General features: G+C 39.8%; 1 protein-coding gene across 10 annotated transcripts in view; it reads right to left on the reverse strand.

Annotated features, from left to right (window-relative positions):
• The window catches only part of ENAH (enabled homolog (Drosophila)), a 258,824-nt gene that overhangs the window by 246,073 nt on the left and 792 nt on the right, over positions 1-11,959 (reverse strand). The gene's annotated exons all lie outside the window — the stretch shown is intronic.

Here is an 11,959-nt window from a genome sequence, read left to right on the forward strand (position 1 = left end):
GGGGGGGGGGGGGGGGCAGGCAAGGCCAGCATCCCCACCACCATGGAGACACATTGCCACCTGTCCAAACACTTCTTTACACTCTGACTGGCTGTTTGTCAGACAAATAGATTAAGGCTTTTATAATATTAGATTCAGTGATCAGATATCTAATGCATCTGCAGACTGCCTGAAACAGCTCAGAGAAGATGTGCATTGTTTCCATGTGGTGGCTCTGAAGCCTAAGACAGGAAACAAAAGTCAACAGTTATCCATCCAACTGCTGCCCACTTGTGTACTTATCTAGGACTGCCATAGGTAGTGACATATTAGAGTCAAGGATTATTCTGGTGGGGAATATATAATTTATATATCAACTGTGCAATTTTAAGTTACTTCTTTCCAAGCTTGAAACTGGAAAGCAGAGACAGATTGCTCTTGCCCATTCTAAGGGTCACCACTGCCTCAGGAATACCAACGTAAAACTAAGCCACAACATGCAGTTGTCAAAACTTCTAGCTTCCCCTGTCCCCTTCAGTACCTATACTGTATCGTAGAAATGATAGATTCCCAATATAAAACCCTGCACCTAATTTTTGGTGCACTATAAAGTTAATTAAATTGATCAAAATAAAGGACATTGGACTGATTGCACTATACTACAAAAATGGAAGAGGTAAGAGAGGTGCTTGTCACATCTAGGCTTTTATATAGTATCCAAAACAATCCCAGAAATAGTACATAGATATAGTAATTACAACACACTTGACTGAACTGCTTCTGGTTTCCATCCAGTGTTTGAAATTCTGCCCCCAATCATAAACTTCATACAGTATCAACATGCTGCTGCACTCACCAGCAACCAAAAGTCCAATCATGGCCCACTTGACCTGAGAAATTAGGTTTTCTATTAGTTGCATCTTTCCAATAGAATCACTGGATTCATATACTTAACGGCATACAAAGTGCCCCACAAGTCTGAGGCAAGCACTGAAGGTCTGTATCCAAGAGCTACTGAAACTTCTGTTAGCAACAGCATGCTTCTCTGTACTACCCTGGAATTCAGCTGCCTCCAGCTCCTAGATCTACAGGCAGTTGATTCTCTTTCTAGGGACATCTCAACCTTACAAGGTCTGTGCCAGAACCTGCAGACACCTGCGCAGTTTCTAGTATTTCTACGCATGTCCTGCCAGAACCAAATGTGTACGCGGTACATCCTGGGTCTCACTAGCTCTTCAAGAGTGTGGCACCCTTCTGACAGCTTCCAACGTAACACCAGTCATTCAGCAGAAGTTTCCAGGAATTTGCAGCAGTGGAAAACATGGTGAAAATGGGGGCACATGGGTAGAGAACTAAAGTCACCTCAAAAATGAACTTCCAGTCAGGAGGCAATAAAGAACTGCTCCTTGGTTCCCCCCAACCCCCAGGGGAGCCCAACAATTGAAAGTCTGTCCTCTCCCCTCCTGGGGGGGGGGGGAGAAAAACATTTCCCTGACAGCCTGCCCAGTGGTGAGGTATCTGGGAGCAAATCATTTTCCCTCTCTCGGGAGGGGTAAGGAGAGAAGAGGACTGCAAGATGATGAATCCTATGGACCCCCATCATACTGTGCAAAACTGAATAGGCATTACACATGGCACTAGAAAACTTTGCTCTCCAGTTAAATTTGATGCTTTAAACAGCTAACAGTTTTTCAGCAGAATTGTGATGTTCTCCAATACAAACTGCCGAACACCTGTACACTCACTATTTGTGCTGGAAGAAGGGCATATTTCCGAACACAAATGTAGCGATTAGCATTAGTAGAACATCAGACATGTAAGGCCATGGCAACAAAATTATGTAGTGTAGACCAGGCGTGAGCCTTTAAACAGTTGCCTTCCTGTCTTGTCATAAATGCACATCCTGATTTATTGACTTTCTGGTCACAGAAAAGCATCACACTACCTTAGCATATTGAGACTATCAGAATGATCCAAGACAGTCCCTCCACCCTTTTTTTTCGTGGCCAAAGAATGGCCCCACTGGCCAGTTCTAGTAATTAACCTAAGTTTACTAGTTACTAAAGCTATAATGAAACTCAGTTCATAACAGTGATACGTATTTATTATTTTGATTAATATGAAAGATAATGGTGTGTCTACTTGTTTTGTTCCTACTTAATATGAACTCAGTTTAAAATACTACCCATATTTTATCTACTTTTTTTCCCCCAAGGGATCATGTACAGTAGTAGACCAATCTCAAAGGTTGGAAATGCATGAATTGAGACCTGAGAAAGTCGTGACATGATAATATCAACCCTGAAAATAATCCTTTGGGTTCTTGAGGTGTAAGTTTATTGTCAGCTATATATAGAAGTTAACGATCCTCCTCAGCCATTTACTTCTTGCAGTGTGGATCACCACAGGACTTCACTGGAATACACTTCATGTTCGGTCTTTAACTAGATGATTGAGCCACATGGCATGTCTGATTAGGGAAGCAACTCTCCTACATCTAAAAGTATTTATTCTATATATACTCTTTGCCTCTATGCAGTATGCTATTCCAACATCTATTTCCTGTGCAGTAAACCTGTCTCACTCATACTAGCATGACCTGTTCTTGAGATTACATTGAGTGATGAATTAATACATGCTCATCTAACAAAATATATTTCTCCAGATATATGAGAACTTAAACGGCACACTAGTCACACTTCATCTGTTTTATGACTAGTTTAAAAAAAAAAAAGAAGAGTTAAAGCTGCCCTAAACTACCTTAAAAGGATGGTTACATTCTAGTTTTTAGCTAACAGCTTGATGAACTGAGAACAGAAACAGAAATAATTCTCTTAAACTCATTTTTTGAAAGAAGTTTCAGGGAGGGAAAACCTCAAGCCAGGAACACACACTGGAGTTGCTGAAAATAAGATCTAAAAACTGTTTTCTAGAAAACTCAGTACTGTGGTCAGAGGAATACATAGTCTGCTTGTAATTAAAATGCAACTGCTAAAAAAAATCCCAAGTTTTATCAGAAACTAGAGGTACATGTACTTTTTTTTTTAAACTCTGAAGGAAACAAGCACTGACCAGCTTCTCTCATGACTTTTGCAGTCATCCCATTACTCTGTGATTTATTGCCTCTGCCATAATTAAGTTCATCTGGATTACATCTTTTACTGTTTTGTCAGTCAGGCAATGCCATATTATTTCAGACTACTATACTCGCTGTAAGGAAAAAAAAAATTAAGTTATCCCACAGCAAATAACTGCGGTTTTATAGAAACTAACCACTAACTGCGCTTACCAAAACTAAGCACACTATACAATTAAATTCTTCACTAGACCTGTCATTTCTTTTTTAGAAGTTCAGTTCTTGCTTAAAGGAAAAAATATTTCATTCACATCTATTATTTAGACTATTTTATAGAAGATTCATTCCTAATGAAAGCTCTAAAAACTGCCCAAAGAAACACACACTTCCCATTATCCTCAATTACAGATGAGCACAGAGAACATCATTTAGTACTGTGTACATTAATGGGTACATTTCTTTATGATGTTTCATTAGTACACTAGGAACAGACGTGGCATTTGTCCCAGGACTAGTTGTGCCTGTGTTTGTCCTGGAACAGGAGACTGGCATGTGGCTGAATGCACTGCTGCTTTTCTGCCACCAATTCAATGATGCGATCCCAGGGCAACTGTTCAGATGTACTTTGTGATGTCCTGAGACAAACCATTAGCACTTCTTATCCCATAAAATATTTTGGGGCTGTCCCATGACAACAGACATGGGCATCAGAACAACTGCACTTTGTCTCAGGAGAAAATTGTTTCTCCTGGGATCAACATGTCATCTGCAGCCTAAGAGAGGCTCTCAGAGAGAGAAGGAAGCATGAATAGTCTGTAATGAGTAGAGATACAGTAGACCCCCGATTTACAAGATTCTGACTTGGGCATCTCTCAAGTTTATGCGGTTTTTTAGTAGGGTCTAGACTGGAAAATGCCCCTCGAGATTCACATATATACGCAAACACTTGCAAGATTCACATATATACGTGAATGCCGCACAAGATTTGCAGGCAGAATCAAGCAGAGCTGTGCCACCATTGTGGTAGCAGCATCTCAAGATGCATAGGTGAGACGCTAGATGTGCATCCTAAAGGCGATTTCACCAAGAAAAGGGGAAAAAAAGCTATGACTAAGGTATGTCTAGGGTACACAACTCCTCACTATTCTATTATTTCCTATGTGGAAAGTCATCCCAACTTGCACAAAAGTCCCCCGGTATGCAATACTCATGTAAATCGGGGGTCTACTGTACAAAGAAAATGGGTTCTTTTAAAATCTAAGGAAGTGTTATTTGCTTATGTAAAAAAAAAATAAAATGTACACAACAGAAGACCAATACAGGTAGATGGCCTGAGGAACAAGGAGGTAAAATATCAGTGTATATTCTTCACAGCAAACTATTTTCATAACAAATGTATCACCTAGACTACTTAGGAAAAACCTGTTCTGTTTTGGAAGGAAATAAAAAAGGTTTATTTTATTGATTCAAAAAGTAAACAAGTTACATGTAAAATTCAGACAGACAGACCAACCTAAATGGCAACATAATGAAAACCTTAATATGATCTAACTATGGTCCAACTCTTCCCAATGCTAATAGTAACAAAGGTTCTGCAATTATTACTGCACTGACCATTTTTCTGAGAATGCATGAGAAACCAAAGCGATCTGGTCGGATTCTTTAATCATTGTATTAGCCCTACAAAGCTAATGCCAAAAACTGCTAGCCAAAGTAAAGTGGCCTAGACATACAAGGTTAGCAGATATGCACAATAAGGTAATTAAGTTTCAAATAAGTTTTGACAGTCACTCTTCTGACAACTATTGCTCCCTTTAAAGACTAGGTGTTTACTACCTAGGATACTTGAAAGAAAGAGTGCATATTTCCCAATGTAAATTCCAATCAGCATGAACACTGAGTTTTTACTTTTTTAAAATGTTCTACAACAAAGCAAAGAGGTAACATGCTTTCACTCTAATGGAGCAATAAGAGAAAAGTGTGGGATAGGAAACCTAAAAGGATGCCTATAAAATCAGGTACCTCTGGAAACTTGGATGCCACTCCACTTTGTTTCTAGATGCAAACAGAACATAAGGTAGGAGTTCAGCTCCTAGCTGCTCAGACTGGAACAGTTCTAGGAATATGCAGTATTGAACCTAAAGGTCTCTAGCTCATTTTCAGACCCAAAAGAAAACTTAAGTTTCAGGTCCTTCCATAGTTAGGCAGCTGCTGAGCACAGATTCTTTTGGGTCGTAATTTTGGACTTAAATGCCTAAAGACCACTCATTTAAGTTCTTTCCTGTTAATGGGAAACAAGTCAAGGGAACAACAGGTCCAAGCCATACTAAATCTGCATAGTGACACACTGTGAAATTAGGATTCTTTTTAACGTCAGAGCACATTGCTTGCTTAGAACTGTACAAAGCAAAAAAAAAGTCCCTGTTGTAATAAATTGCCAATCTGAAATTTCAAAGTCTTTGCTTCTGTGATGAGACCAATATAAAAAGAGGGAGTGAGAGTTTTAAACATGGCAAGTAAAATACCAGAAATAGTGAGTATAAGATACACACACTTGAACCCTTGGGACCCTGGAAGAGTACTACAAATTAATTATTAATCTAATAAATAAGGACAAAACTCTAGAATGAATTCTAGGAACATGAAAGGATAGCAAAATTACACTTCTTTATCAACCTCCAAAAAGTTTCTCTCAGTGCTTCCTTCAATATAGGCAAGCTTCTAGAGCATCTTTAAAAAAAAAATAAAGAAAAATCAAAACAAAATCCTCCCTGCACTATTAATGAAAAGACGTAGTACATTTTTAGACTAGATAAAGGAGGACTGCACTAGGCATCAGGCATTATAGAAGCGGATTCATTTGGCTTGACCATACATCTCGGATTTCCTTTGTCTCCACAAGGTTTAAGCAAGCGACACTTTATTTAGCTCGTGCTGCCTCCCGAAATGTGTACTTGTTACTGATGGTACAGACTGTAAATCAGAAGACCAGTCTTTCCACCTCTAATTTAACCTGCAGAAAGATTATGGCAGAGCACCACACAAAAGGTGTTAAAGCATGACCTTATTTTAGCTTCCTCACGTTTTTCTTTTTTTCTTTTAAACGGCTTATTTTTTTTAACAAAGTATAAATACTAGTTGGTAAAGATGTACCGTGAAATTTAAAAAATACTGTCATAAATAACAACTCTCCACTTTCCTTCATTCAGCTACCAGAAAATATTTTAAATATTACATGCATACAGACACAGATATAGATTGTAAGTGAGGGCTTGGCTATTTATGATTTCAAATCTAGTCCTTTAAGCACACACCTTAAGGTATCCCCCACCCATTCAAAAGCAAAGCAGCACAAAGATGCAGCACTTGTTCTTAACGCACAAAGTTCTACGGATGCTGCCAGATGGATACAAATCCTGGTTGTGCTTCAAATTTGTGAAAAAAATATATGGAAGGTTAAGGTAGCAAAATGGGTAAGAGGACTTTTTTTTTTTCTACCTACAAGGTCAATTTTAATCCAGGCACACATGAAAGTGGGAACTGTATCATATTAACCCCTATCAGACAGATTCTCTCAACACAAAAATGCCACAAGCTCTGCACAATTCGCAACTTTGCTAGACTGAAAAAACAAGACTGTGGTTAGGAAAGTTAAAAGAAAAAAAAAAAGTTGTTCAAGCTAGCTCACATGAGCTCAGTCTACAGTATTTTTACTTTTAGCCAATATTAGAATTCTGATTCTAAGTACTGTCTCAGCACCAAGTGGAATTTTAATGTGCAGAACCTGAACATATCCAGGTGTTTAGATACAACTAGCACATACATACTTCTACATTGCTGAACAAAGCAAGAATGAAGTAAATAATTATTTTAAATTAAAAGCCTACGTTAAAAAAAAGAACCTAAGTTTGGGTATACGATGTACATAAACCCTTGCCTAATGGTTTAGAACTATACCCCTGTAATAAATTCTGAGTGAAAGGTACAAGAAGAGTAGGGAGCCCACTCCATAAACCTGACACACACACATGCCGCAGAGTTAAATATTCCTCTCACAGATGATCTAAGTGTACCACGCTGTTCAATTAACATCTACTGAGAGGGCATCTACCTGTCCCTATTTTGTGGGGAGAGAGAAGAGACTCTCAGCCCCCTTCGTGTTAGCTGGTTGGAACAGGAAGACAGGAAAAATGTGACAAGCTTTACTTTTCTCACAGAAGTCATCTCAAGGCCCTAACCAAAGGGCAATGGAAAGCAACTTGCATTTACCCTATTAGAGTCATGCTGATCTCAGCCTCCTGAGATCGCACCTCTCCCTGCTCATTTTTAATTTTGGAACTCTGCAATATAAGTTTGTAAGATCGCCAGAAAGCACTTTGTAGGAAAAAGCATGTTCTGGTTGATGCACATTTAGTCCTCAAGATTTCTATGAGCGAAAAGCTTATAAATCTACTATCAAAATAATTCACTAAATTCTATCCAGAGACCTTGGGGCAAAGCAGTTGTCAAATTCCATATCACATGGGCAGAAAACAGTCAGTCCAAGAATTGCTTGCAACTATCACAAATGAAGTGCTAACTAACGAAGTCTGCACCAAAATCAGACAGATGACTCAGTCCATCTGTTAGTTTTCTTAGAACAAGGCGAGTAACCTGAACCAAATTCTTGTGCCTACCTGAAAAGTCTGCCTATCCCTCCAATTCTACTCTTGAGAAATGAGAAATGTAGTGGTTGAGAACACATACAGTATCAAATACAGTCTGATTTAAATAACTGGTGTGCACTTTCAACATTTTGTGAAATACCTCTGTCCTAGATTTAGCGTTTAATTTCAGCATGACATATTACATATTGGAAAGAATGCTTAAAGAGAAGAACAAATCTGAAATTTAACCCTATATAGTAAGTCTTGGGCAATACAGGAGACCCTCACCATTTGCAGGGGATATGTTCCGGAGATCCCTGCAAATGGTAAAACTTGCAAATACTGATGGAACTCCCCATCAGACCAACCCCTGCTCCCCCACACTGATCACAGGGCTCCCCCACAGCACCTGAGGACCGACCCCCCGCCACACTGCACACACTCCGAGCACCACTGTGGCTACCTCCAGGGGAGAAGATGCCACCGCCTTCCTGAGCGCTCGCTCTCCACCCCTGACCCAAAACTAGCAGCTTGGTGCAGTGCCCTGACCCACCCCAAATGCGACTGTGCCACTGGTGTGGCGCATCACAAATACTGAAACCAGAAATCCAGAGTTCACAAATAGCAAGGGTTTCCTGTACACTTTAATGGTCAAAGTTACTGGCTCCTTTTATTCCACTGTTGCAACAGAAGATAGAAATTAGCTGACCACGTTGCCATCATCAATTCTCTCACATTTTGGGTTATGTACACACAGCAAGGAACTCTAGGATGCATGAGATTCCTCAGTTATTCTTTATGGTAATGAAACTCTTCATTTTGGTGCTATTGGCCCGAGCCTGTATTTTTCTAACTTTTATTAAACCAATAGTAAATGATACCATGCCTCAATGCAGTTTTTAAGAAGTAACAAAAACTTATTTGACTGGCACAAAAATCCACTTGACTAATTTTAACAACGTTGCCTGATCTGTTTTTAAAATCAAAATATTTGCATGGAAGAATTACAAGCCATGTGCAAGTAGAACTTTAAGGTTGTTTCAGATATCATTTTGGATTTAAAGATAATGATAACTTCCTCATTATTTTCACTTAAGTAGGAAATGAAATGCATTAATGCCAGATCTGATATAATCCAGCCACTTTTCCCACTAAACAGAAGTGCTGTTAAAAATAGAACCTATATAAAACCATAATTGGTCTGTCAGAACAATAACTTTTTGCCAACCATAAAACACCACATAGGAAAGTAAAGAAATAATAGGTGAAACTCTGAATGTATAATTTGCACTTTCTGATATCCAACATCTCTTTTCTGCATTTCCTTCAATCTGGACAATTAAACTAGAACGGTCTTGTTTCATTTTTCTGAATTGTATGCACTCATATGTAGGGGGAGCCCTACATTCTATATTATAGATGTTTAAATCCAAAAAGACTGCACAGTTTAATTTTAAAATGAGCACCCTGAAAAGTTTATTAGGTTGTGTACAGCCTTCAGAAACTAAACTCTGAAACTACAAGTTGTCACAATACCCACTGAATGCTGAAAAGCATTTTCTGCCCCATTTGCACTCCATTTAAGATAAGAATTTTAGAAATGTATGAATCAACCTCTTTATTGAAAAAAAACCAAACATTTTAATATTGTGTTCAGAATGTTATTTACATACTAACTTCCAATACAGCACAACCAGATGTCATGCTACAAGAAAATAAGTTTTAAAATAGAAGCAGCAAATACACGATAATTTTAAAAATACATTTTAACCTACCCACTCTTTTCAACATCCCAACCTGCTATTATTTAGAAATCTCTAGCCCATGTATCCATTTCCTATTACCTATTATTATGACATAAATACATTCAAGCAACACTCCATTACGAGCATCACCTTAAATTGCAATACATTAACAGAAAGAGACGTCTGCAGGAATCAACCAGTTGCCTACCTAAGAGGAGGACAAGCTGAAGGCCACATGCAAGCCAAACACAACCTTTCTGAAATTAGCAACTTTATACATGCAGTTCTCTTTACTGCTAGGTAATTTCAGATTTAAGACACATATGCAGTCTGTGTCCAGTACCCAAAACGTACCAAGATGCTACATCATCTTCATTCAAATACAAAAAACCCATTGAAAAATTAAACATCATGATCTGATGTTTAGGAATCCAATATTAAGCATGTAAACTTGTGAAGCGCAATTAGACAGCTTAAAATGACATCGTTTTATTTGACAAGAAAAAAAAAGTTGTAATATTTAAACAGTCAACTAGATACCCAAAATAAAGTGGCAGGATTTCATAAGCATCAATCCAAAATTACTTCAGGCTTGGATTTAAAAGAGAATGGTTTTCTGGCCACTTTGCAATTTGCTCTTTATTGTGCACCTTATTGCCAAGAGTAGCACCAGTTATTTCAGGTCAGAAAGACTTAGTGTACCATGACATGATTATGAATATCTGTTCCTTTCATACTGGTCAATGTATACAATTTGTCATTTGTACAGATTACTACAAAGCTAGGTCAGTTTATAATGACTCAAGCTATAGGCATTTCCTCTATGGAAAACTAGAGGGGCCTCCACCTTAGAATTAAGTTTTAAATTGTCTAATCTTTTTCTCTGTCTAGATACAGACAAAAATAAATATTTTAAAACATGCTAGTTAAACATAGAACAGTCTAGTAGAGACAGGCAAGCTGTATATTATGTGTTAGCTGGTCATGTTGCCATCCACTACCTTATAAAGGTTTACCTCATCCAGCAACAATATAAAAACAACTTTCCTGCCTTGAAGACATGTTTTAACTAATGTCCAGCCGGCTTTAGTCCCGCTTTTTTCTTTCAGGAAAAAGCTTTTCCCTGGTGTTTCTTGTGTCCCTTCCACCATTCAACCTCAAGCCCTAAGTCCTATTCAAAGCACGTTTTAAGTACATGATTTTTAGACTGATTCAGTTTAATAGGCACAACTTGAGAGTATTTATACAAGCCTTTAACTTCAACTTATTGAAGAATTTAGATTTCTTTAAAATATCCAGTAATCACTCATCAGGAGTACTTAATTCAGAACATATCTGCTGCTGGGTAATGATCTGCACTTAGCATTTGCAGGCACAAAATACTAAGCCTGATGTTCATGCTTAGAGTCTGCATGAATGTGTGAATATGCAGATTACTCAAAGTTAACTACATGTTATGTCTAAGTAGGCAGCCTCATCCCACATCTACACTAGAAACTTTTGCTGGTGCAGTGATGTTAAAGACTTGCCTTTTTCTTTTGTAATGTTTCTTAGGTGTTACAAACACTAGTACACATGCAATTATTTCAGCATAAGGCTGTTTTTGCCAGTCAGATTATTTTGCTCATGAGGCTAGCATAAAGTATCCTGGGGAGGGCTTGCTAGGTGAAAGCTGTGTCTACACACTAAAAGGGTGAACCAGCCCAATCGCACCAAACCCCTTCTAGCAGGGACTGGCTTATTAAAACTGTTGCTTCAACGATGCTTAAAAACACTAAACCCAGACATCAAAATCTCAGCTCTCCCCTGTACAGTGCTTGTGACTACAGCAAGTTGTGTGTTGATTTTTTTCAAGCATTGAGAATTTGGATACCTGCAGAAAATACCTCTGTTTGAGGCAAAAAGGAAAGCTACCACACAAGGATACAAGCAGAGCTTTAAAAAAAAAAAAACCCTGCATAAAGAGCTGCAAACAATAGCTACAAACACAGACATCGCTGGTAGAAAGCCCTCGGCAGAGAAGAACCCCCGAAGAAGAGGCTGGGAAGGGAAGGAGCCCTTCCCATGCCGAGGCCGGGCAGGGAGCATTTGCCCTTGGGAGGGGGGTGCAGGACGAGAACCGGGCAGGCAGCCCCGGCTCCGAGGAAAGAGGGAAGCCGCCGGCGCCCCCCCGCCGGGCCGCACTGCCGCAGACAGACCGGGCACGGCTCTGGCCGCCGGCGCCCTGCTGCTGCCCGGGCCCCCGCCGGCCACACAAAGGAGCCTAGGGGCCAGCCTAGGGGCCAGCCGAGAGGCGCCGCCGGAGCACTGGAGGTGGGGGGGCACACAGCCGCCTTCCAGGGACGCGGCAGTAAGGGGCATCCCCTGCCCGCCCCCCGCCGGGGACTTCCCAGCCCGCAGCCTCCGGGCTGGGGGGAGGAGGGCTCCTCGCTCCTATTTATTGATTACACAGGGAAAAAAACCAGCTGCCGCCGCTGCTGCAATGCAACACCCGCGGGCGGGCGGGCCGGCGC

Source organism: Gavialis gangeticus, unplaced genomic scaffold (assembly GCF_001723915.1).
Source record: "Gavialis gangeticus isolate Ggan-Ray unplaced genomic scaffold, GavGan_comp1, whole genome shotgun sequence".
Taxonomy (NCBI): domain Eukaryota; kingdom Metazoa; phylum Chordata; order Crocodylia; family Gavialidae; genus Gavialis; species Gavialis gangeticus.